The sequence below is a fragment of the Vipera ursinii genome (genome assembly GCF_947247035.1).
Source record: "Vipera ursinii genome assembly, chromosome: 2".
In the NCBI taxonomy this organism is placed as follows: domain Eukaryota; kingdom Metazoa; phylum Chordata; class Lepidosauria; order Squamata; family Viperidae; genus Vipera; species Vipera ursinii.
Genome location: NC_139513.1, coordinates 143,887,846 through 143,915,444, shown reverse-complemented (window position 1 = coordinate 143,915,444; position 27,599 = coordinate 143,887,846). Strand labels below are relative to the sequence as shown.

The 27,599-nt window shown below is 43.2% G+C and overlaps 1 protein-coding gene across 4 annotated transcripts in view; it reads right to left on the bottom strand.

The window, feature by feature from the left end:
- The window catches only part of RAB11FIP4 (RAB11 family interacting protein 4), a 236,946-nt gene that overhangs the window by 52,318 nt on the left and 157,029 nt on the right, over positions 1-27,599 (bottom strand). The window contains exon 1 of one of the 4 annotated variants that reach the window (XM_083353613.1): positions 9,488-9,621. The exons of the other annotated variants lie outside the window; for them this stretch is intronic. The gene's annotated coding sequence lies outside the window, so the exon portion shown is untranslated. Of the gene's footprint in view, positions 1-9,487; positions 9,622-27,599 lie in introns of those variants that run through there. 4 annotated transcript variants of the gene reach the window in all.

Below are 27,599 nucleotides of genomic sequence, written 5' to 3'. Positions count from 1 at the left end.
TTGCACATATTCTGGGGAGAGGGAAGTTCCCTGATGATGGGGCTCCAGCAAAGCCTGAAATCTTGGAAGAATACACCTTTTGCCCCAGGGACCGGCTTAGATTGGATCCTGCAGCATTAAACTACAGTAGTGGTTTAAGCTGGGGACGACCCGTATATAGGAAGAAAGGAATTCAGGCAATATGTGCTTACGGTCAAGCAAAAATCAATCTTAGTGGAACTCTAAGAGATTTGATCTCTTCAAATGTCTCCTACATGGGGTGGGGGTGGGGGGGAGTGGAGGGACTTCACTAGAGTTAGAAGGCATTGAAATAGCATTGGAAAAACCAGGGGGAAATTTCAAACCTGGAGGAACAAGAAGGAAGAACACTATGGAGATCTTTTTCTTAGTGGCCATGAGTAAAACAAGGAAAAATGAGAAGAGGCTTTTCTTCTGACAGTTAGAGAGGCAAAAATGAAGTAAAATAGCATGTCATGGAGTAAATGTCCATAATATGGCCTATAAGACAAAACCTGTTGTGGCAGGGGTCTTCAAACTTGGCCCTTTTATGACTTGTGGACTTCAACTCCCAGAATTCCTCAGCCAGCATGCTTGGCTGAGGGATTCTGGGAGTTGAAGTCCACAAGTCATTAAAGGGCCCAAGTTTGAAGACCCCTGTGTTATGGTATCAATAAGGTTGCATGTATAGACAGATATCCATAAGGAAGTCTACCCATTACAGTTGTAAGTTGTGTTAGTCCTAAAGCGGATCGCCCATGTGACCAACCCAGTTTTACAATCTTTTTTACAATGGTTGTTAAGTGCAGCTGTGATCCTTAAGCAAACCCATTGTTTGCTATAGGGCATTTTTGCTGAAAGCCAGAAGTCAACACAGGTTTTCAACAAAAATGTTATAAATCATGGCCATGTGACTATGGGATGCTGCAAACAGCCAGAAATGCAGGCCGGTTGCCAAGGTCATGAGATGCAGTCATGTAACCATGAGGGGATCATCAAAATTTTGGAACTGGGTCATAAGTACCTTTGTGGGGAGGGGGGAAATTGTAACTTCAAATGGCTAGGCATAAGTCAAGGACTACCTGTATTGCAATGAATTAGGAATTTTATAGGACAGGTAAGAAACAGATTCATTTTCTATCATGACAACTGATGGGTGAAATGAATTTTTCCTCAGTTTAAGACAGAAGCAATTCATGTGTGGTAACATATATAGGTGGGGTTATATTGCCATCACACATATCAAGATGTTGCAGCCAAAGAAAACTATGGTTGCAGCATTATATTATTATTATTATTATTATTATTATTATTATTATTATTATTATTATTATTATTATTATTATTTATTATTATTATTATTATTACTATTTTGTAATTCCGAATACAAGGGCGATGTTTCCTACACATCACTAAATATGTTTTCCATGGCAACCCTTGATTTTTGTTGTTGATGTCACTTGAGATGAGGACATATGCAGCATGTTTCAAAGCCGCTGGATTGAATATATTCAGAATAAATATGGGACTAAAAAGTTTCATTTAGCATTATAATAAGTAGTGGATCTATATGATGTATAACTAGTTAGTAGTTATTTTATTAATATTTTCACGATGGAGAATTAAAGTGCGACAGAATTTAATGTCTTATTGTTGTTAGCATATTTTAGATTATGCTTGTTTGTATTTTTATACCCTGTATTCAGCTCTGGGAAGTCGGGGAGGGGGAGGGTAGGGTAGGGAGGGGTTGGGGAGGGGGGAGGGGGAGGATGGGGGGGTTGTATTTAAAAATGTATTGTAAAACTTTTCAATAAAAAAAAGCCGCTGAATTATGTTCTCTCTATTTAGCAGGTACAGAATGTGGCCATGTGAGCAATCTTGGGTGCCCTAAACATAGGGCGGGTCTGCACAAGCTGCATTGGTGATCGTTTTCTTCCAGATCCAATTCAAGGGTTCATTATCATTTTTAAAGCCCTACATGGCACAGGGCCAGGCTACCTAAGGAACCATCTTTGCCCCATTATGTCAGCCCATCCCACTCGGTCACACAGCAAGGATATGTTGTGGACCCCGCCAGTTAAAAGAATTCTTCTCTGTTAAAGTTCTCTCCGCAATTGTTTTTGTTGGGTATTATTACAGATACCACTGTTATAGATACTAAGTTGATGTTGAATTTAATTACGGCAGCGAGACTTTTAATAGCGCAATATTGGAAGAAGGAAGAACTGCCGACTATAGAAGAATGGACTTTAAAAGTTTCTAACTTGGCAAAATGGCAAAGATTTCAGCGTATTTGAAAGACCAATCGCAACAGAGATACATTGTGGAATGGAGGAGATGGATTGATTATATTCAGAATAAATATGGGACTAAAAAGTTTCACTTAGCATTTGAATAAGTAGCGGATTTATATGATGTATAACTAGTTAGTAGTTATTTTACTTAGAGTTAAAGTGCGATAGACTTTAATATTTTATTGTTTGCATATTCTAGATTATGTTTGTTTGTATTTTTATACCCTGTATTTAGCTCTGGGAAGTTGGGGAGGGGGGGAGGGGAGGGGAGGGAGGGGTTGGGGAGAGGGGAGGGGGAGGAGGGGGGTTTTTTGTATCCAAAAATGTACTGTAAAACTTTTCAATTAAAAAAAAAGAATTCTTCTCTGCCATTGCCTTCCCATTTTGAGCCTTCTGCTGCCTGAGGTGAGTTGGCCCCCACTCTCCTGGCCCTTTGGAAATGTTTGAAGTTCCAGCTCTATTGACTTGCTTGGGGCTCACAGAGGACCACAAAGCTGTGGGCCCGGTTGGCACTTTGAAGGCCTCCCCCACCCCAGCCTTTTAAACTTAATTGTACTTATTCTACTCTTGATTAAATTACCCCCTAATATAATTGCCTCCTAATTTAATTGTACATCTCCGAGTGAGATGGCAGTTTCTAAATTGGATATATAAATAAACAGAAAAAATAAATAATCAGAAAAACACAAATATAATTCCTCCCACATTTCATTCTAACTTTTTTTCTAGCTGCTCAATATAGGTCTGCATCAGGTAGGCACAGGAAAGGGAGGGACAGGCCTTGGTGGAGCAGTGGGCTGATGCCTCCTTAAGTAACACCAGCTGCCTGCAATTAGTGCAGGTTCGCATCCCACCAGGCTCAAGGTTGACTCAGCCTTCCATCCTTCCGAGGTAGGTAAAATGAGGACCCAGATTGTTGGGGGCAATTAAGCTGACTTTGTAATAATGCCGCTTGGGGTGTGTGTGAAAGCCCTAACAAGCAGGCATATACATAGAATGAAGGCTACTGCTAAGCTTGTAAGCCGCCCTGAGTCTTCGGAGAAGGGCGGGATATAAATGTAATAAAAATAAAAATAAATAAATAAATAAATAAAATAAATAAAAGGAGAGAAAAATTCAAAGATTTTCATGACTCCCGCTTCTTAACAGACCTCCTAGTACCTAGCAAGTCAACCATCTCTCAACCAGCTACAGCATATGAATATATTATGACTTTGGAAGGCAAAAATTTGCAATGGACACCCAGTCCATCAAGGGGGGGGTGTCACTGGCTACGGTGAAGTAGTGGTCTGTTGTTTCTCTTTTTTTATTTAAAAAGTTTTACAGTACATTTTAACTTTAATCCCCCCTCCCCCACCCCTATCTAACCCTCCCTATCCCTCTCCCCCATTCCCTCCTCCCTCCCCACCCCCCACCCCCCGACTTCCCAGGTCTGTTGTTTCTCAAACCCCAGATAGGAGGAACCCTGATTGGAGCAACTTTATCCCACCAGGGAACATTATTGAAGGTGAACTCTCCTTTGCAGAACAAACAAGGGCAAATCCCTCCCACATTCACAGCCTCTTGTGAAATTTGGCATTTCCAGTAGAAAAAGAGGAAGGCAGCAGAATGGTTCCAACTTTCAGTCTGGAGTGTTCTTTATTTACTTTAGTAATTCAACAGGAAGCTGAACTAGAAATGTGGCATAACGTGGAGTTCAGTTCAGTACATTTCATAGGTAGAGAGAGATGAAGCTTTCAAAGTGTTGGGCAGAAGTGAACATCTCTGATCCACCAAGCCTACTATTCACTCTTCCTTTCGTATTTCCATATAAAGATTACGGTAGCTTAACAGAGGAGTCTGGATAAAGGGGGAGTGTTCAATAAGTGCACTGGCCAGATTATTTTTTTGCCTTTTTTATTTAAATCCTCAAAGCTTGAAAAAATTGGAAAAATGCAATAGCCATACAGAAAATCCAACAAGAAAAGATTGTTTCTTATGGCACTAAACTCCAGCTCCAGGCTCAATTTCAAACCATACATCAACAACTGCCTAAATGCTGGAGGTGTGGTGGCGAAGACGCAACGTATTTTCACATATGGTGGACCTGTAAAAAGGTTAAAGCATTTTGGATTAAAATCTGGTGGAATATGCAGAAGATATTTAAGAAAAGGATAAAGTTTTGTCCGCAATTGTTTTTATTGGGCATTATTACTGATACTACTGTTGTGGACACTAAGTTGATGTTGAACTTAATTACGGCAGCAAGACTTTTAGTAGGGCAATACTGGAAGAAGGAAGATCTGCCGACTATAGAAGAATGGACTTTAAAAGTTTCCAACCTGGCGGAAATGGCAAAGATTTCGGCGTATTTGAAAGACCATTCTCAACAACGATATATTGTGGAGTGGAAAAAATGGATTGATTACATCCAGAATAAATATGGGACTAAAAAGTTTCATTTAGCATTTGAATAAGTATTGATGGGGTATTTATATTGCTTGTAGTCATTTTATAAGAGCTAAAGTGCGATAGACCTAATAGTTTATTGTTGTTAGCATATGGTAGTTTATGATTGTTTTTTACTTTTATACCTTGTATTTAGCTCTGGGAAGTCGGGGAGGGTGGAAGGGGAGGGAGGGAGGGTTGGGTTGGGAAGGGTGGGAGGGGGTGGGGAGGGTTTGTTAAAGATAAAATGTATTGAAAAACTTTTCAATAAAAAAAAAACCAACTGTCATAATTTAAGCCAATTGCCTTTTTCTTACGCTTCCTCTAAATCAACAATATTCAGTACATTTTCTTGTTGCTTTCATATATTTCTCAATGACCTGTGGAAAAGTATCTGGTCCACAGATCTCTTGCTTGGCATGAAGCCACATTACATTTCCCAAATTCTGCTGACTGTCTTGTCTCTTAGCTTTTCAGATGAAAATCCTGCCAAACTCTTTCCCGGGTACACTTTCACCAGTCCCTCTGTAATTTTTGGATTCACCCTTGCTACTTTTTGCCTTTCATATACGAGAAAACTTTCTTCCGATTATCAGGCACAGATTGAGCCTCCACATACAAACCTGTATTAAATAAGCCACATAGGAACTCCAGGACAAAGTACTTACTCTTTGCTTCAGCTTTTACAATCTCTGCTGGCAGTCTCATGATTTTCAAACGTTATCATATGTAAGATTTCCTTTCTATCATCGTTTGACACAAAAGCTTAAACCAATTGTTTCAGTTGCACTCTTTGATCACTCTTCCCATAAACATTCCTAAAATATTCATTTGAATATTCCTCCACTTCAGTTTCATTGCAAATAATTCATTTTTAATTCCATTCACTCTTCTGAGGGCTTGTTTAGCCATCTTCACTCGCTTAGGAAACATGTTATTTCCATTAGAATCGGTCTCTATTTTCTGTCTTTTTTAACCTTAACCATGCCTTACCCCCTTGAGCACATTCTTTGCAATTACCTTTCTTCCATTCTGATTTTCCTACCCATAGCCTCCTTCACTTCATCACTGCATCTCATCCCCCATGCATCCTTCTCTAATTCTGTCATTCTTCCATCCCTAAACAATTGACTCAATTTTGCTTTTAGATTTATATTTTTCTCTTTTCTAAGCAGATTGTCACCAGTCACCTTTTTATTCATTCTTGAATCTCCAAATGAGTTGATGCATTTTTTCTACTCTCTCATCTTCTTCCCCGCCTATCACTTTGTGTCTGTTACCTATCATGATTTCCGCACAGTCCCAATCAAATTAGAATGTAGCACAGTTTTCCCCCCAAACTAAGTGCTGATTTCTTCTGTTATCACCATTTATGGAAATATAATGTTCAATTAGCACCAGCCTACAGAATCTTATTTTCCTATGGCCTCAAATTCTATGTGGCACAAAGTCTTGTGTTCTAGAACATATTTTAGATCTATATCTATTTTTTCTTTAATTTCATTTTCTAATTTTAGCATTTACATCTCTTATATTTAACATGCCATGGTCATTACCAGATGGGTACTGACCTCCAACTGGCATCATAATGGGTTAATCAAGTTAGTTAATCAATCAATTTCATATAATGCCTTGTAGTAATATAGAGAAGCGATCACTTAAGCTACCAACCTTAGTTACACTGTTGCTATATTCAGCATTCCTTACTGAAACATGGACAGCATCAGTTAGATTTGGCACATTTTGACATGTACGCCAAAATGTGCCAAATAACCCAACTTCACCCTAATCCCGTTCTGCTGCTCTTGTAAGATGAATTAACCACTACTTTGCAAGACAACATATTGTCCACAACTCAACAGTACAAGCAGCACACTGGCACACTCATTGTCAAACACTGATATACAAAACAAGACCAAGCTAATTTACATCAGGCACGCTAAACTAACATCACTAGCAGAAGATAAGGCAACTGATCTAATATTCTTTAAATGCCAAAAGAATTTACAGTCATACTGAAAATGACTCAACATCCTAATTGGGCAGAAGTGCAACCATTACCATACTCGTGAGACAGGTTCATCCATTTCTCAGAAGCACTTCCCACCAACTACAACTCAAACATTAAGCTATAGTGTAGTTTCATGTTTCATTTTTAAACGATCACAGAAATGACAAGCCAACTTTTCTAAATCTCTTGGCTACAAATGAAAATCTAAAATGGAAGCCCGGGAGGTGAGAAAGCCTGCTTCCTGGAGTCTTTTCAAACAGCACTTGCAAACACAAGAGGTACATTTAAATTCATCAATCTTTTGCAAAAATGCATCATCACCCACCCAGCCTGTTTCACTTTTAACCATTATGTGGTTATAATCCACTTTCTTACTTCATCCCCCACACTGGTTTATTGATAGAGATGATAGAATTAGAATCTATTAAACTGAAAATGCAATCAGCTACCATAGAGATCACCCTGGCATAGGGCTACTTAAGGCTCAAATAACCTATCTGTCATGCTCAATAAGAATGCACCTCAGTAATGTTGAGCGGACATACCTCACAGAGTTGATGTGAAAAAGCAACATTTACAAAGTATTTCGAGTATTGCTGCAGACGTAGATGACTACACACACATATAGCCTCAAAGAAATGTACTTGAAAACGCAGGCATTCTTGCTGAAAACTATCAGCTTATTTCTATAATTGTAAGTACAGTATCTCTTACCATTTTAATTGTAAGCACTAACAAAACCCCCAGTGCCGTAAGGACAAAATGCTTTGTTTAACTGTTACCAGGTTTGGCAACAAACCCATAAAATATAGGAATGCTTTTGATTTCTCACAGCATATGTATAAAACATGCCTGCATATAGCACAAACGTAAATTAATGCAGCACCCTTCCAGCAAGTATATACAGAATGTACCGTATCAGCATAGATTTCTACCATCAGATGACAGCAAGTGTAGCAATTTCTAGCTATTCAGCTAGCCGGGAGTCTACCGTAGTCTTTAAATTAAAAGAAATCAATCCCGCATTGTAAAGAAAGTATTTGTCCTGCTTCTACAAGCAGAGGTTCAAGCACCTTCATCCTTAGATCTACAGAATTTCAAATTTTCTTTCCGGCATGGCTCCAAAGCCAGGGTAGGGAAATCTTTAAAAAGTTACGTTAGATTTCACGACTTTGCCCATTCGGCCGCTATCAAAATGCAGATGGGGAGAGACTATTATGCCTCTCTCTTTAATCCAGGGGTCTTCAAACTTGGCCCTTTTATGACTTGTGGACTTCAACTCCCAGAATTCCTCAGCCAGACAAGCTGGCTGAGGAATTCTGGGAATTGAAGTCCACAAGTCATAAAAGGGCCAAGTTTGAAGACCCCTGCTTGAATCCCTGGACGCGTTCCTCCTTCCCCAAGGATTCCCAACAACAGAAAATCTCACCCTCGGCAAAAGCAGCCCGAAAAGGTCACGGACCAAGGGCTCTCTTTCGCCCACCCAGGCTGCGTCTCTGCCCTCTTCTTCCAAACCAATTCGTGCCGCAAATTCAGAAATAAAAATGAAGCAATTCCCCCACCCCCACCCCCACCCCTCACCACCCAAAAAGAAACCCCATTCCGATATTCAGCTTGCATGAGCTGCTACTGCACTGGGTATTCGACCGTTCTCTGCCCCCCCGCACACACACACACACACACACACACCCGCGTCCCACTCCCTCGAGTCAGAAAACTAACCAAGCCCTAACAAAAGAGGATTCCCGGGCCGCCGCCACCACCCCCCACGCCCCCCTTTTCTGGAATCTTGTTCTGCCGGTGCCTTGAGGTTCCTTCCCCAAGAGAGCCAAGTTCTCTTAAGGGCCAATTCTTTCCCTCCAGACCAGGCTTGCGGCGAAAGCGGGTGGCGAAGAGGCAGCCAATTTTCCCAGCCTGCCGCCAAGCCGATCGGGAGGGCTAAAACAACTCGCGCGGACAAGGCAGGGCGACAGTCGGTGCAGTCCTGGACGCTTGCCCAGCGCTAGAGGCGACGCGAAGAGGGCTGGCGCGGCGAGAAGTTTGGATGCCAGAAGGGCAAATTTATTATTATTATTAATTATTATTATTTATTATTATTTATTATTATCATCATCATCATCATCATGTTTAATTTTCTTTTAACTTTTGTTATTTTTGTATTTTTTATATATCTGCCCTGTTCACCGCCCTGAGTCCTTCGGGAGAAGGGCGGTATATAAATAAAATTATTATTATTATTATTATTATTATTATTATTATTATTATTATTATTATTATTATTATTATTATTATTATCATCATCATCATCATCATCATCATCATCATAGAAAAACGCATGACAAGGAGAAGCAGGATCATCATCATCATCATCATCATCATCATCATAGAAAAACGCATGACAAGGAGAAGCAGGATCATCATCATCATCATCATCATAGAAAAACGCATGACAAGGAGAAGCAGGTCAACTGGAAGCCGCCGGTCCGCCCAGCTCAAACCAGATCCATATGCGAGGTGAGGTGTGTGTGTGTGTGTGTGTGTGTTGGGGGGGGAAACAGCTTCCACACAAAGAAGCCAGCCCCTAATCGCCCTCAAACTTCCCAGCGGGTCTGAGAAGAAGAAGAAGAAGAAGGGAGTCTCTCTCTCTCTCTCTCTTCTCCCCTCATTCTTCCGCCCGTCCATAACTCCGCCTCTCCTCGCCCCATTCATTCCGGCTTGGCCTGCCGGCCTCCCTTCTCGCCCTCCATCCTTCCCTTACCTGGCTCAAGCGGCCAAGGCGACGCTGCCGTCCGCCTTCCCCCTCCACCGAGAGCAAAAGAGGCTCAAGCAAGCCGCAGCGCCGGCGAAAGCCGACAAGCCTCCCGCGCCTTCTGCTCCTCCACCGAGCGAACCTCCGCCTCCTCCCCACCTTGGGCAACAGTTGGTAGTTGCGCCAAAGCCACGCCTCCTCCGCCCGCCCCCCCCCCCGCCCGGGTTGTTGTTGCTAAGCGCCCCGAGCGCTTCATTGTATCCGTCCGGTGAGATCACAATGGCGGGGTTTGCAAAGATTCCAAAAAGGGGTGGAGTCAGGAGCCGAGAGGTAAGAATAACTTGAAAAAGAGGTCAAGGCGGGCCATTTCGGGGCCGGCCGTGGTTGCTCGCTGTCGGCGGCGGCGGCGGCGGTATGTGGGGGGGATCGGAGTCTCTTCTGAAGGCTAACGTCCGACCCGTTTGTGAAAAGCGCTGGAAATCTTTCAGCTAATGGGGAGACACGGGTTGCAGTTTGAGCAGCCACGTTAAAGGGGGGGAATTCCGGCTGACCTCGTAAGGCTTGAGTTTTGAGTAAGAAACGCGGGTTTCCAAAACGCTTCGTATGTAACTTTGCATCTTCGTTCTTCGGACGGGAGTATAAGATATAGGGCGGTATACGTGCTTCTGCCAGCCGACAACTAAATTCAACCCGTTATGAAATCTTGCAGTGGAAGAGGAAAAGTCTTAGAAATTGTCAGGGCTTTTTTTTCTCATAGAAGGCTCAGAACGGAGTTCCAGCATCTTTTTTGGATGGAACCTTGTAGGGTAGGTAAGATGGGTTGTATGACATGTGTGAGTTCCGGCACCTTTTTTTTTTTTACAAAAAAAAGCACTGGAAATTGTAAAAAAAAATCTCTTTCTTTCTCAAGACTTGGACTTACTCTTTTGGACTTGCCCGCAGTAAAGTTCTTAATCAGTGGCGTAGCGTGGGTTGTCAGCACCCGGGGCAAGGCAAGTAATTTGCGCCCCCTAACCCGTGGATTTTAGCACTCGAGTCTGCCGCAGGGAGCCCCGCATCCTGGGCGTCCGCCACACCCCCCACCCACGCCTCCCCCGGGAAAAAGGGGAAGGTCCGGCATCCCCTTCCTCACGTGCGGCAGAAGCGCCGGGACCCGAGGCCGTGCCAGGAGGCAGGCGGCGCAGCGGAGCCTCCACTTCGGAGCCGGCGGGGGGTGGGCGGCTGGGGGCGCCGCCGTCCCTTTCTTACCTCTGATGCCTGGAAGAGAGCAGGACCCGCCAGCGCAGCTGCCCGTCTCGCTCAGGCATGCACTGCGGCTGGCCGGGGCTTCCGCCGGGGGCGCATCCTGGCGTGGGGAGCGAGGGAGGGGGCCGGCACGATGCCCCGTGAGCTTGGCAGCCCTTGGCCGGAGCTGCGGCTGAGCCTGGAGCCGCACCAGCCCGCACCTGCTGCCCCGGGAGAGCTCGGCTCGCTCCTCTGACCCCCCTCCCGCCACCGCCGCCCCCTCAGCCACGTGCGCCGGGCCGCCACCGCGGGGGCCGCTCTAGCGCGGAGAGGGGGAGGCCGGTCCCCGTTCGGCCCGCCAGCCCCAGGACAGCCCCGCGCGAGCGCCTCGCCAGCCACTGAACTCTTGCTTTTGAGCAGGAGCGACCTTGCCCTGCTTGCCCTTGCCCGGCGCCGGGAGCAGCCGCCGCCGACCGCCCCGCTTTTCGCAAGCCCCGCTACGCCGCCGCCACCTGCCGCGGGGTGAGGGAGTCGGGGCCGCACTGGCGGGCGCTTCTCTGGCAGTGGGGCATGCTGGTGCCCTGCACTGCGCTCCGTCTGCGGGGGCCGCCCTGGGAAAGGTGGAAGTGCAGCTGTGGTCTGGGATGGCTCCGAGCCCTGTCTGGCCGGCTTTGTGCCTCCGTCCCCCAAGAGTAGCTGGTTGTGAGTTGCTGCTTCCCCGAGTGCGCCTCAGCCCCGGATCCCCCCGCGGGACTCCAGCCGCGCGAAGGGCGCTTCGGCGCGTCTTCCATCCCTCCCGAGTGCGAGTGCTCCCCCCCCCAGATGTTGCGCCCGGTGCGGCCGGCCCCCCCTGCACCCCCCACGCTACGCCACTGTTCTTAATAAGTCGAATTTGAATTCATAATGGGTGCTCCTCGTTTCAGTGGGATGCAAAATTTATTTTACCTGGATAACAAGAAACAGCCTTGATACTTTGCAGCATTTCTGTCTTTGACTTTAGGTTTGCATACTGTGTAAATTCAGTCAGCTGTGGTTTACGTAGAAAACCATATTTAGTAGTCTGAGTAAACCAGTTAAAATGAACCATTTTCTCTCTTTTTATTATATTGTTGTAAATCTCAATGAGAGCCAGTTTGGCTAAGGCAGGGGTAGGCAACCTTGGTTCTTTTATGACTTGTGGACTTCAGTTCCAGAATTCCTGAGCCAGCTGTGCTGGCTCAGGAATTCTGGGAGTTGAAGTCCACAAGTCATAAAAGAGCCAAGGTTGCCTACCTCTGGGCTAAGGCTTCAGGCAAGTCTTAACTTGGGCAGAAAAGCAACTGGGTGACCTTGAGCCACCAGTCACTTCCTCTCAGCCTTAGGAAGGAGGTAATGGCAAACCATGACTGAAAAACCTTGCCAAGAAAACTGCAGGGATTTCTCCAGGCAGTCTCTTGACAACCCAACACAATTGAATGGAAGAAAAAAAAAACCAATCTCAATACAGTAATTGTGAAATATTGATTGAAGATGACTAACACTCCAGTGTTAATATTGTTGAGGATAAGAAAAGTATTTCAATATTAATTACTATTTAGGATGTCAACGTTGTGTGGTTGCTCCATCACTTCAGGTTTTCAAAAATAGATTAGATAACTTGACTTTTTCATCCAGAACTGAATGTAATGTTAAAAAAACTAGAGATTGTGTCAAATTATTTGTTATAAAGTTTTGATCTTAAACCAATTAGTATTAAGATCCCCATTGTATTGTTACTTGATGTTTTTGCACATATCAGTAAAAGAAAGTAGATAAGTTTGATAGTTAAACTATCAAAAACTATGGAATAGAAAAAAAGAGAAACTATTGGTTTTCTAGCTTACCTCTTTTCATACATCCATATTTACAATCTTTATAAACATTTTAGCCCCCTCCCCCCAAAAAGAAACCTGACTAAATGATATTTTTGCCGTGCTATTTATCTCCGGCAATGAGCCACATTGTTGACAGTCCTTTTTATATTAATCGGCAGCAGTCAGTAGTAATTCTACCTCAATTTTGACTTAGAATCTTATTTAATCGCACCTGGAGGTGGTGGAATTTGAGTCTGGTGAGAACTTGGCACACAAATAATTTGCTCCATCACTCAGTTGCTCTTCTTTCTCTCTTGGGCTCACTGTCACCTGGAGCCTGATCTTGTGGAAACTACTGTTTTAAAAAGTCATGGGGAACTGGCAGCATATCAGCCTTTTCCTCGAAGGCTGACATTTAATATGCCTCCATTTTAAAATTTGTATGGAATTATTTGAGTGGAGAAGGTAATAGGCCTGGTTAGTGCTTGAATGGAACAGCTCTAGTGAACCTCAGAACTGCAGGCTAGCTTGGCATGTTGAAAAGCCACCCAACAAGAATGCATTGACTTGAAACTATTTCCATATGGCTGCCACAAAAGCTACTAAAGCTACTGAGAGAGCCAGTTTGGCCTAGTGGTTAAGGCACCAGGTTAGAAGCCAGGAGACTGTGAGTTCAGCCTGGAGGCTGTGTGGGAAGTCAGCCCCCCCCCAGAAGGAAATATTAAAAGGGCAGAAGAATATATTTCCTCAAAGGATTTTAAAGAGGCAGAAAAGCATTCCTAGTTTTCTTAATAGTCCCAAGTCTCCTTCCCCCAAGCAGAAGCCAGCAGAATTGCAGATGATAATCTTGTCAGAAAGACTGGAATCAGGAAACTGGGATTAGGAAGAAATATTCCTAGAATCAACACCAAAAATCTAAGAGTCATCAGCCACAGCTCCAGGGAAGCAGGATATGACCCTTGGGACATAATAGGATTAACCCACCACCATCAGAATACCAGAAAGGCACACCCAGACTCAGGTCAAAATACACGACAGAGGAAATACAAAGCCTCAAACAGGAACAGGAAACAACCTCAAGGGGTAGGTATATTGTTGTATATTGTTTATACCCAGAGGGTATAAAACCCACTCCCTACATGTGCTCTCTCTTGCTCACTCTCTCTTTCTTCCAGAGCCATCTTTCTGTCTGGCTCTCCTCTTCAATAAACTGCAACCTTCTTTCTAAAGCAGTCGCCATATTGTTTATCCCCGTATTAAGTCGTGGGCTCTGGTGAGCAGGAATGAAGACACACGGCTGAGTTCAGAGAAACTCATTCTTTTATTCATGCTGGAACTGTACTTGAGCTTGGGCCGTTCCCAGCCACAATATATAGCCTAACCCTAAGGTAGCAGCCAATAGGTTTGAACCCTTGCTTGCCGCCTGGGGCTGACCAATTGCAAGACCAGAGACTGCCTGTCTAGGTTGCTGGAGAACCGTTAGTTCTCCAGCAATGCATGTGGTATAGTACCACAAGCCCAATACATAACACCCCTCCCTTCTAAGATCAGGCTATAATCCCCCTTAATAAGCTTGACAACAGTCAAGACTTATGAATCACTCTCAATAACCATAATAAAATAATAACACAATAATAAATAATAATGCTTATAAATTCAAGGTGGCTAGAATGACATTAAGCCAACTTTACAGACGTGCCATTGTAGTAGGGACTACAATAAGATTAAACAACGGCTAAACACTTGCCGATGTAGTAAGGACTACTAAGAGATTAAACAACGTCTCAATGAACATGCTTAGAAACAGTACAGGCAATTTCACAATGCCCAAATTTCCGTAGGTAGTGGTACAATTGTCACTTTATTTCACAACATAATCTGTGAGATATGCTGGAGGTTTGTGTGGCCTGGAGGAACGTCTTGGAGTTCCCCTCACTTTGTGGTCTACCAGCTTACCCGGTGGGCTGGGTAGACCCATGTCCCCTTGTGCTCCATTGTCCAGGGGGATTGAAACACTCTGGATGGCCTCACCTGGTTGGCCCACCCCAGAGTCAGTCTGTTCTGCAGAGTAGGCACAGCAGTTGCTGAGATTCGGCTGTCTCACCTGGTCAGGGGCTCCATGTTGCACTTCCGAGCTTCCTGGTTCTTCCTCGGAATCAACTTTTGCTGAGAAGGGAAAACCCTGGTGGTTCTGGTTTGGGCTGGTTTGGGTACCAGTTTGAGGACCTCAGGAGGGACTTATGGCACAGTCTTCACTTAGTGACCATTCTGGAAACCTTTTCCTGAGTTGGTCGATGTGTCTTCTGACCAGTCGCCCTCCCTCCAATCCCACTTCATAAGATAGGGGTCCGGATACCTTGGTTACTTGACCAGGAACCCATAAATTCCCTGGCCCATAGTTCCTGGCCCAAACCCAATTGCTCACTTGCAGCCCCCTTGGGGGTTTTGGTCTAGAGCAGGGGTCAGCAACCTGAAACAGTGAAAGAGCCACTCGGAACCGGCTCCCTCACAAAAGGAAAAACTGGGAGCCGCAAAAAATGTGTGCGCATGTGCATACATGCGCGCATGCGCAGAACAGAGTTTGACTGAAGAGTAGAGCCAAGGCAAGATATGCACCTACCCTGCATATTTGAATTGATTGGTTGAACTTTTTTAGTCTCACTTTTTTTTTTGGAGTACACATAGCAGAGGACTGGGAGCCGCAGGAGACGGCTGAAAGAGCCGCATGCGGCTCCGGAGCCGCGGGTTGCAGGCCTGTGGTCTAGAGTCTTCTGATGCCACTCTGTCTGGATGCATCCTGTCCAGTTTAGTAATTAAACGCCTTCCCCAACATAGCTCAGCAGGGCTTTTACCTGTAGCAGTGCAGGGTGTATAAAGCTGGCAGAGCAAAAAATCTGCCAATCTGTGATGCCAGTCACCAGTGATAATACGCTTGAGTGTCTCCTTTGTTGTCCTCACCATGCGTTCGGTTTGTCCATTCGAAGAAGGATGAAATGGTCCAGATGTAGCATGTCTGATGAGGTTAGCTCTAAGAAAAGCCTGAAACTCAGGAGCAGTGAATTGAGCCCCATTATCAGAAACCAAAACGTCAGGCAACCCATGTATTGCAAAGAGTTTTCTCAGCACCTGGATGGTCCTAGCAGTAGTCATATTAGGAACTAGAACTACTTCCAGCCATTTTGAGTGGCTATCCACTACAATCAGGAAAAGCTGTTCTTGAAAAGGCCCAGTGCAGTCTATATGAACCCTGGACCAGGGGGTATGCGTTTCTTCCCACCTGTGAACTGGGGCCTGAGGCATCTCAGGCCTAGATTGCTGGCATGTATAGCAACCATGGACTTGATCCTCTACAGCCTTATCCAGGCCAGGCCACCAAAGGTAGCTTCTAGCTAAGGCTTTCATTCTTACAATGCCTGGATGGCCTTCATGTAAAGCGTGTAGGACTGTCCCTCAATGAAGTGGGAATTATGACTCTGTTTCCCCATAAAATGCAGCCCTTGTGTGCAGACAACTCATGTCTCCTGACAAAATAAATTTGAAATTCAGAGCCTGGACTTTTTCCCAACCAGCCTGTGTATAGCCATGACAGTACTCTGCTCAGAATTTTATCTGTGGCAGTTTCAGCAGCAATATCCCCTGCGTGGAGGGTAAACTCAGGTAAGTCCTGAATGGACAATATTTTAGTAGCAGGAGCTGGATCAGGATCCATTAGTGGCAGTGGTAGTCTGCTGAGGCCATCTGCATGGCCCATTTCCTTCCCTGGTTTATGAATTAACTTAAAATTGTATGCAGACAAAAATATAGACCATCTAAGCATTCTTGGAGATAGTATGTGGGGAGTTTGTCTGTTGTGAACAACCCCAAAAGGGGTTTGTGGTCAGTGTAGACAGTGAAATCCTTGCCATATAAATAAACATGAAATTTCTTAACTCCAGCCACTATGGCCAAGGCTTCTTTATCAATCTGTGCATAATTGCGCTCAGCAGAAGATAAAGTCCTAGAATAAAATGCAATAGGAATCTGTTTCCCATTTTTCTCTATGTGGCTTAAGACTGCCCCCACCCCATAGGGAGATGCATCACATGCAAGACATACAGGTTTAGACTCAATGTAATGAGTTACAGTGGACTTTTCTGATAGAAGGGCTTTCAGATCCTGGAAACCTTTTTCGTGTAAGTTAGTCCATTTCCAAGGGGCTTTTTTATCAAGCAGCCTGTGCAGGGGCTCTGCTATTGCAGCCTTATTAGGTAGGAATGTGTGATAAAAATTTAGGAGGCCCCAAAATGCTTGCAGCTCTCCTTTTGATTTTGGCCTTGGAGCCATTTTGATGGCCTTCACTTTTGAATTAGTGGGGTGAATTCCATTACCATTGATACGAAACCCCAAAAATTCCGTTGATGAGACCCCAATACTACATTTGTTTTTCTTCAATTTGAGGCCTGCATCGCGGATCATCTGCAAAACAGCCCTGAGTCTACTGGCCAACACTTCTGGAGATTCCCTGACAATGAGAACATCATCAAAACAGGGGCAGACACCCTGAATACCCTTAAGTGTGCGTTCCATAATCCCTTGGAAAATTCCCGGTGCAACACTTACTCCAAACTGTAAGCGTTTGACTTTGAATGCCCCTCTGTGAGTTACTATAGTTTGAGCCGCAGCTGTGGCCTCGTCAACCAGCAATTGCTGATACGCCTGCACTAAATCAAGTTTAGCAAAAATGGTTCCCCCTTGCAAGGAGGCTAAAATATGGTTGACTACAGGAACCGGGTAAGCATGTTGACTAAGGGCCTTATTTAATGTGCATTTATAATCTGCGCAAATGCGAACTTCCCCATTGGACTTCAGTGGGGTGACAATAGGAGTTTCCCACTCCCCCCCCATCAACAAGCTGTAATACGCCCTGTTCTACTAGTTTATCGATTTCAGAATTGATTTTGTGCTTTAGGGCAAAGGGGACCCTGTGATGCTTAATCCTAATTGGCACAACGTTAGGATCTAACTTAAAGGAAATTGGCGGGCCAGTGTAAGTCCCCAGGGTCGACTCAAAAACATCCACATATTCCTCGCAAGCCGTCATGAGGTCTGCTGTTTGTGTCCAGTTAATGCCTGTAATTTGAATGCCTAGAGCATCAAACCAATCAAGTCCAATAAGATTCGTTCTTTGGCCCTCTACTACTATTACATCCAGGTGCCCCAAAAACCCTTTAAATTTTACCAATAATGGGACTTCACCCTTAACTTTAATGTGAGCATTCTGAAAATCCATTAAAATAATATCTGAGGGCCTTAGTTTAGCCCAATTATTACTGCGCTTACACACAAAGTTGAATGTGTCTTGCGAAATGATTGATACTGCCGAGCTGGAGTCCAACTCCACCTTACATGGAACTCCTTGTAGCTCTACCAAGAGCTTGAGTTTAGGCTTGAGGGGGCGATGAGCCCCGGTGCGGCAAACGCTTCTCTGGCTTCTGAAGAACCCCACACTAACTGGACCCTGGGCCCCAGTACCTCTCCTAGTCAGTTCCTCCAACTGGTGTTTGGGTGGCCAGTCTCTCTGGCGGGCTCTGCAAACCACCACGATGTGGCCAGTCCTTCCGCAAGCTCTACACGTGGCCGAGTGAAATCTGAAATTGGCACGAAGATGGTTGCCTCTGCACCCCTTTCATCTAGGTAAGAGAACTGCCTTGTAATCATTCTCTCGTTGGTGGTTGCCGTGGTTTTGCGCATTTGGTTGCCTTTGGAGCTTGTTGATTTCAGGTTCTTCATCTTCTGACGATTCTCTGCTGCATTTGGCGACCTCAAGATGGACGGAATCTTCAACCTTTGAAGGTTTCGTAGGCTGCACTGTCTGCACTGCACCCCTGGCGGCTTCGTCGGCCATGATCTCGTCCTGTGCCTCAGAGAATGTTAGATTGGGTCTAGCAAACAGTCTCTGCTGGAGGGTTCTGTCTCGAAGGCCACAGACAAGCCGGTCTCTCAGTCGTTCCTCTAAGTTCGAGAACTTGCAAAGGTGTGTGGCCTGCCTTAGGCCCGCGATAAACTCTGAAGCTGTCTCTCTGGGTAGCTGCACTCTTTGGTCGAATTTAAAACGCCACGCCATCTCCGACATCTTGGGCTGAAAATGCCCAGTCAGCTTCTTCTTAAGGTCTGCAAACAATACTACTTCGATGGGCATCGGCGTGAAAAGATTTACTGCTAGGTCGAAAGTTGCTGATCCACACACACACACAGCAATGTGGCAGCTTTTAGGCCTTCCTCTGCAATTTGGTTTGCTCGTAGATAGTTCTCCACTTGTGACAGGTAAGACGGCCATTCTTCTGGATGTTTTACATCAAACTCTCTGAGTTTGTCGACCTTCGGCATCTTTCCTCTATTCCTGCATTCTTGGATCCTGCTTCTTAGGCCCAGAGAATGCATCCTCTGAGGACGTGGCCGCTAGTGTGGCTTTACTAGCCGGCCTAGAGGGGGGGAAAATGCCTCTTCCCTCCAGCGTGTATTGTGGACCCCTCAACTTCAGCCCTTTAAACACTGAAGCAGGATCCCACCTTCGTCGCCACTGTTAAGTTGTGGGCTCTGGTGAGCAGGAATGAAGACACATGGCTGAGTAGAGAGAAACTCATTCTTTTATTCATGCTGGAACTGTACTTGAGCTTGGGCCACTCCCAGCCACAATATATAGCCTAGTCCTACGGTAGCAGCCAATAGGTTTGAACCCTTGCTTGCCGCCTGGGGCTGACCAATTGCAGGACCGGAGACGGCCTGTCTGGGTTTCTGGAGAACCGTTAGTTCTCCAGCAATTGACATGGTATAGTACCACAAGCCCAATACATAACACCCGGCTTGGACTGAACCATGATGAAGACTTTTCCATCAACAGCTGGGTGACCTTGGGCCAGTCGGTCTCAGCCCAACTCCCCTCACAGGATTGTTGTTGTGGGGAAAATAAGAGGAGGAAGAAGGATTGGGTATCCTTGCTGCTTTGACCTATTTCTAAAAATAATGAAAGCAAGATACAAATAAATACTGGTATTAATAAAAATTTACTCTCAGTGGTAAAATGGGCCAGCTATTCTACTCAGATCCACGTGATGAATTCAGGTTATCTGTCTACAAGTTAACCTACTGTTTCCATAATAGTATTGCCTCCCTCAAACTCAACTTTTCTCACAGGCCTTAAATCTTAAGAGCGCTTCCTCTTAATGCAAGAAATGTTGTTTCTTCCTTGCTATTCCTTGCTATTTTCTCTCACCTTTCTCCATTTCAGATGTTCCATTACTTTTTTCAAGGTTGCTGTTCAAGAGAGAAAGTGTCATGGGTTCTAGTGGCTGCATCAAATGTGCCAGCATGATGTACTTTAAAAATATCTTGAAGTTTTCCTGTATCTGTAAAGTTCAAGGTGGGTTGGCTGGTTTCCTTCCTTCCTTCCTTCCTTCCTTCCTTCCTTCCTTCCTTCCTTCCTTCCTTCCTTCCTCATTTTCATAACAGTAGTGTTATTTAAAGTATAACTGCCAAAACACAGGAGAAGTATTTTGGGGTTGTTCAAGAACCAGAAAAAGTTGGCTTACCATTCATGCATAAAATACATTACAATATTCTGGCTTGTCTTTTCAAGATCTGATTGCTCTCTAAAAATATTGTTTAAATACTTCCTTAAATATCTGTCTCCTTCTAAAACAGCTTAATCTAGTATTTTTAAACTTCTGCTCTCAATTTGTTGTATATAAGAACAGCATTCACAATGCCAATACTTTTGGTTTTGCCTTAGATATTTGTCTGAAAATGAAAATTTAAGCAATAATGAAGTTACATTTAGAATCTCTTCACCTTCTGTCAGTCCACAAATGACATACCTGCGTTTATGATGGAATTATGTTTTAAGAAAAAAATATTCCATTTTGAATAAACTAATTCAATGTTTACTTGTTTACTCCAATATTTTACAATCTTTACTCCTCTTTCTACACATTCTCTTCAGAACAGGGGAAATAACTTATTTGTATAAAGTGCCTCATTGAGACAGATCAACTACACACCACATGGGCATCCTTTCATTCAGTTAATATCTCTTATTCAGTTGAAATGCAACCATCAGCGTAGATTCTGCTCCCCCCCCCACAAAAAAAGAATGATGTCATCCTTCCTAGGTACACCAGATAGGAAACACAACCAATAAGCTAATTCTACTTTACTGTAAGGCTACCTGAACAGTTTAAAAGTACAAATTTGCAAGTTTAAAAGTACAAATTTCCCACCATCTCCTTTAGAGCCTGAGAAATTAGGGAGGGTGTCTTCTGAGCCTTTTTCTCCACCCATTATGCAGCTGTGGGCTGTGCCCTCTCTTTTCTGACTTTTCCCTAGGCCAGGGGTAGGCAACCTTGGCTCTTTTATGACTCATGGACTGAACTGGCTCAGGAATTCTGGGAGTTGAAGTCCACGAGTCATAAAAGAGGCAAGGTTGCCTACCCCTGCCGTAGGCAATATCTCTTTACCCCGATCTTTTTCACATATCATTCCAATCTGGGACATAAGTATCCAAGTATTCTATACTTAAATCCCAAATTTTCAGACCTGAAGCTAAGCAAGTTCTCTGTTAAATGCAATTTTACTTGGAATATCTGGTTCTTGACACAATGTGCAGATGCAAAGCTAAAGGTCGGCAATTTGGCGGGTCGAATCCCAAGTGCCGCGTAACAGAGTGAGCGCCTGTTACTCGTCCCAGCTTCTGCCAACCTAGCAGTTCAAAAGCATGTAAAAATGCAAGTAGAAAAATAGGGACCACTATGGTGGGAAGGTAACAGCGTTCCATGTGCCTTTGGCGTCTAGTCATGCCGGCCACATGACCACGGAGACGTCCTCGGACAAGCGCTGGCTCTTCGGCTTTGAAACGGAGATGAGCACCGGCCCCTAGAGTTGGAAACGACTAGCACGCATGTGCGGGGGAACCTTTACCTTACTAGTGGTCATGGATATGGATGCCCCACCTGATAAGTCATTTGGAAGAAAGCTGATTCTCTTCACTTAGCCACACGATCCTAAGAAAATACACATTTGAATTAAAGAGGAACCAACAGGGCACCCTCACCTGCTCCGAGCACATTGCTACATCATCTTGTCCCCTCTAAGCCAAATATGGCATAACTACTTTGCCATAATGGCATAACTACTATGTAAACAGAGAAAATGTAGCTTCTTTAAGGAGGCATCTACAGCTACACTGTGTGCACCCACAACTCCTCTTCCTTTTCAACTTTGGGACCAAAATGCTGCTTATCCCTATTTCTGATCATCATTTGTCTGATCTTTGGAGTAGCAGGCTACCGAAAGTACTTACATGAAAGCTTACCGGCTGTGTGAACAAAGTAGGCTGGTTTTCAGTAGATGCCTCTACAGGTAGTCCTTGACTTACAACTGGTCACTTAATGACCATTTGAAGTTATGATGGACACCCCAAAAGCTACTTATGACCCAATTCCAAAGTTCCTACGACTGTACTTCCCCAAGTCACCTGACCGCATTTGGGGCACTTGGTAACCAATCTGCATTTATGGACATATGTAGTATCTTATGGTCATGTGACCACAATTTATAATGTTTTTGCCAAAAACAAATGTTTACTTCCAGTTTTTGGCAAAAATGTTCCATGGCAAACAATGGGTTCACTTAATGATTGTGGTGTTTAATGACCACAGATTCATTTAGCAACCATAGTAATTTGCTTAATGATTGTCACAAAAAGCTGTAAAATCAAGTTAGTGACATGATAACCCTCTTTATGACTGTAAATGGTCAGGCTCCATTACGACTGTAAGTCAAGGACTACCTGTATTTCTCAGGACCGCTATGAACTTTAACAGAGATATAATTTTAATTAGTTTTTATTGAAAATGGTACATGAAGAATGGGCACCACCCAAGACACACACTGAAGCTGCTCTAAGCATCTTATCCTCTTCCTCCATATTCCCCAAGCATAGAGTTAATACATCTTTTCTGTTGGGGCAAAAAATACGTTTTTGGCTACTGTTTCTTCTTTGCAAATACATCTGTCTGCACCTAAACACAATCAGGGCTGCCTCACTTTATTCTTCTGCTTTCAGTAACTTCCTTTTTTGGTAGCATTTCTCAACCTCTGGCTTCTGTTGTTTGCTTGTCTGCAAAAATACATTTGAGAGGAAGTGAAAACAAAAGGAAGATAAATGAGAGAAACAATATCGCTTTTAAATACTGATTATAAGATATTTGCAAAAATTTTAGCAAATAGATTAATGAAGGTAATGCAGTAAATGATTCATAGTGATCAAACTGGATTTATAAGTGGTAGACAAATAAAGAATAATGTGAGACACATTGTAGATTTATTGGAATTTTTGGAAAGAAATAACCAGGTCTCTGCAGCGCTGATCTTTTTGGATGCTGAAAAAGCTTTTGATCAACTGGACTGGCAATTTTTATTTAAGGTACTGGAGAAAATGGAGTTTGGAGATAATTTTTTACAACCTATTAGGGCAATATATCAGAAGCAAACAGCTCAAATAATAGTCAATGGTAGTTTGACAGAAACATGTAATATTGAAAAGGGTATAAGACAGGGGTGTCCGTTGTCACCTTTGTTGTTTGTTTTAACATTGGAAATATTATTGATTAAGATACGAGACTCAAATAAAATTAAGGGAATTAAAATAAGAGATCAAGATTATAGATTGAGAGCGTTTGCGAATGACCTGGTTATTACATTAAGTCAACCGACTTAATCAGTTGTAGAACTGATGGAGATAATAATGTCATATGGAAAAATTTCTGGATTTAAGATAAATACGCAAAAAACTAAAATATTGTCTAAAAATATGACCATAGAACAAAAGGTCGTTTTAGAAGAGCTAACGTGATTTGAAATAGTTAAAAAGATTAAATATTTGGGGGTATATCTTTCAGCTTCAAATGTAAAATTATATAAAAATAATTATGAATTGTTATGGTTAAAAATGCAAAAAGAGTTAGATAGTTGAAAAAAATTACAATTATTATTTTTTTTTTTTTAATTCCATTTATATCCCGCCCTTCTCCGAAGACTCAGGGCGGCTTACAAGCTTAGCAGTAGCCTTCATTCTATGTATATGCCTGCTTATTAGGGCTTTCACACCCCCCCCAAGCGGCATTATTACAAAGTCAGCTTAATTGCCCCCAACAATCTGGGTCCTCATTTTACCTACCTCGGAAGGATGGAAGGCTGAGTCAACCTTGAGCCTGGTGGGATGCGAACCTGCACTAATTGCAGGCAGCTGGTGTTACTTAAGGAGGCATTAGCCCACTGCTCCACCAAGGCTCTTTTATCCTTATTGGGAAGAATTGCAGCATTAAAAATGAATGTTTTGCCAAAAATTTTATTTTTGTTTCAAATGATACCTATATTTAAAAAAGGATTCAAATTTGGAGGAATGGCAGAAAGGTATTAATAAATTTGTTTGGGCAGGGAAAAGACCAAGAGTTAAATTTAAGATAATGCAAGATGTACGTGAAAGAGGTGGTCTTAAAATGCCCAATTTTAAATTATATTATGAGGCTGCTGCTTTATCATCAATTAGTGATTGGTTTAATTTAACACAAGGGAGATTATTGAATATTGAGGGTTATGATTTGTTATTTGGTTGGCATGCATATTTATTGTATGATAAGAAGGTGGATAATGTTTTTAAGATACATATATTAAGGTATGCTCTGTTGCAAGTTTGGAAAAAATATCGACATAAGTTAAATTATAAAATACCAATTTGGGCAATACCTAAACATGCAATAGAAAATATAAATGTGGGATTTAAACATGATGTGATTACATATAAAGAAATTCTTAGGATAGAAAGGAACGTATGGCAATTAAAGCCATATAATATTTTAAAAGAAGGAAAGATAGTACAAACTTGGTTCCAGTATGGGCAATTACAAGCAAGATGGAAAGAAGATCAGAAAGTTGGTATTTTGATAACTGATGGAAATTTGGTAAAACAAATTAGAGATCAAGGTCAAGCACATATAAGAAGGATATATAATGCACTGGTAGAAATTGACTCAGAAACGGAACTTGTTAAAGATTGTATGATAAAGTGGGCCCAGAACTTTCAAGAGGTTATTACAATGGACACTTGGGAAAAGATATGGGTCAGAACTGTAAAATTTACACAGGCTCAAAATTTAAGAGAGAATTTTTATAAAATGTTTTATAGATGGCATTTAGATCCTAAAAAATTAGCAAGTATGTATCTGAACTGCCAGCCCAAATGTTGGAGGTGTGGTTGTGAGGATGCACCGTATTATCATATATGGTGGACTTGTAAAAAAGTTAAAGATTTTGGATTAAAGTTTGGTGGAATATGCAAAAGATATTTAAGAAAAAGATAAGGTTTTCTCCACAGTTATTTCTGTTGGGTATTATTACAGATTGTACTGTCATAGATACTAAATTGATGTTGAATTTAATTACGGCAGCAAGACTTTTAGTAGCGCAATATTGGAAGAAGGAGGAATTGCCTACTATAGAAGAGTGGACTTTGAAAGTTTCAAACCTGGCGGAAATGGCAAAGATTTCAGCATATTTGAAAGAACAATCGCAACAGAGATATATTGTGGAATGGAGAAGATGGATTGAATATATTCAGAATAAATATGGGACTAAAAAGTTTCATTTAGCATTTGAATAAGTGTTAGTTTTACATGATGTATTATCAGTTATTCATTATTGGTTAGTAATTTAGTTATGTTTAAGGGGAGTTAAAGCACAATAGAAATAATAATAATAATAATAATAATAATAATAATAATAATAATAATAATAATAATAATAATAATAAAAATAATAATAATTTAATTTGTATACCGCCCTTCTCCCGAAGGACTCAGGGCGGTGAACAGGGCAATACATAATAAAAAACAAGATACAAAAATTAAAAAGTGATTAAACAACTATGCCCGTAGTAATTGATACATATTAAAAATTAAAACTAATTATAAAAAACCCAACCCCATCCCGTCAGACCAGGCCAGCTTGTTCAAAAAAGGTTTTGAGATCGCGCCGGAAGGAGCGAAGGTTGGGGGCCATCCGGAGCTCGACCGGTAAGCAGTTCCATTGTTCTGGCGCGCCCACAGAGAACGCTCTCCCCCTGGGGGCCACCAATCGGCATTCTTTGATCGGAGGCACCCTGAGGAGGCCCTCTCTGTGGGAGCGCACTGGACGGAGGGAAGTTGACGCCGGCCGCAGGTGTTGCCATAGGTAATCCGGACCCATGCCATGAAGGGCTTTGTAAGTCATGACTAACACCTTGAACCTCACCCGGAGAGCAACCGGTAGCCAATGCAGCTCGCGGAGCAAAGGTGTAACATGGGAGTATCGGGAAACCCCCAAGACAACTCGCGCGGCTGCATTCTGCACCAGTTGAAGTCTCCAGGTGGACCTCAAGGGCAGCCCCATGTAGAGAGCATTACAGTAGTCTAGACGAGAAGTCACGAGCGCATGAGTGACTGTACACAAGGCATCCCGGTCTAGATAGGGCCGCAACTGGCGCACCAGGCGAACCTGGGCAAAGGTCACCCTAGTCACAGCTCCAATATGCTCTTCCAAAGAGAGCTGTGAATCTAGAAGGACCCCCAAGTTGCGAGCCCTATCTACGGGGGGTAATAGCTCACCCCCCCCCATGGCCAGAGATGGAATAATCGGAATTTCCCGGGATGCCGGCACGAACAGCCACTCAGTCTTGTCAGGGTTGAGTCGAAGCCTGTTCCTCCCCATCCAGACCCGGACCGCCTCCAGGCAGCGGGACATCACGTCGAGGGCATCACTGGGGTGGTTTGGGGTCGAAATAAAAAGCTGGGTATCATCATCATATTGATGATACCCAACTCCGAAACCACGAATGATCTCACCCAGCGGCTTCATATAGATGTTGAACAGGAGAGGCGAGAGAACCGATCCCTGAGGAACTCCACAAATGAGAGGTCTCAAGGTCGATCTCTGCCCCCCTGCCAACACCGACTGCGAACGTCCCAGAAGGTAAGAGGAGAACCACTGGAGAACTGTGCCTCCCACTCCTAACCCCCTGAGACGTCGCAGCAGGATACCATGGTCGATGGTATCAAAAGCCGCTGAGAGGTCTAAAAGGACTAGGACAGAGGAGCAACCTCTGTCCCGAGCCCGCCAGAGATCATTCACCAGCACGACCAATGCCAATGGACCAATGCAATGCGACCAATGCCAATAGGTTCTTTTTAGCTAGGTAGCATATTTTAGCTTAAGTTTGTAAAGTTAATACCCTGTATTCAGCTCTGGGAAGTCGGGGGGGAGGGTTAGGGAGGGCAAGGGTGAGGGGAGGGGGAGGGAGGGAGTTTATGTTATTAAAAATGTACGGTATTCTAAAACTTTTCAATAAAAAAATGAGAGAAACAGTTCGAAACAGAAACTTGCTTGATAAAGAAAGTTTATCCTTTAAAGTTTAACATTCAAAGCATATTCCTAACTGCAATCCCTTTGTGATGATCATCTTTTATCCACTTGGGAATAGATCCAAAAGGGCAGTTGCTCTGTCCTTTGCTGTTTTCCTGAAAAATCCTCAGAACATGGAAAATACCAAGTTACCACAGATGTGGTCCAAAGATTGCAATTTCTTAATTTGATAAACCCACATTGGACCGAACCATGGTTTACTGAATTATACCAATAGGCTCACACAACACACTGAAGGATAAAATACAGTAACCACAATAGCTATGTTTGTTCAACGCATTGAGCCATCAAATATACAACTGAAATTTGGTTTCTTGTGCCTCGCCAAAGAAGCCGCTCAATGGCTTTCTTGCGGAATTTTTCAATAAGGGCTGTGAAAAAAATATATGGTAATGGTACTTTGAAGTAATCAAAAAATGAATTTATTGTTGCTATTGTTATAAAACTATTTTTTTCTAATTGTGAATGTATTTCTGGAGACTTTGCTTCTTTCAGCATGAGTAAGCATGGACTGGCTGCATTTTCATAGTACTGCTGTTTCATCCCCACTTCCTTCCGATTTCACAAAGTAGTTA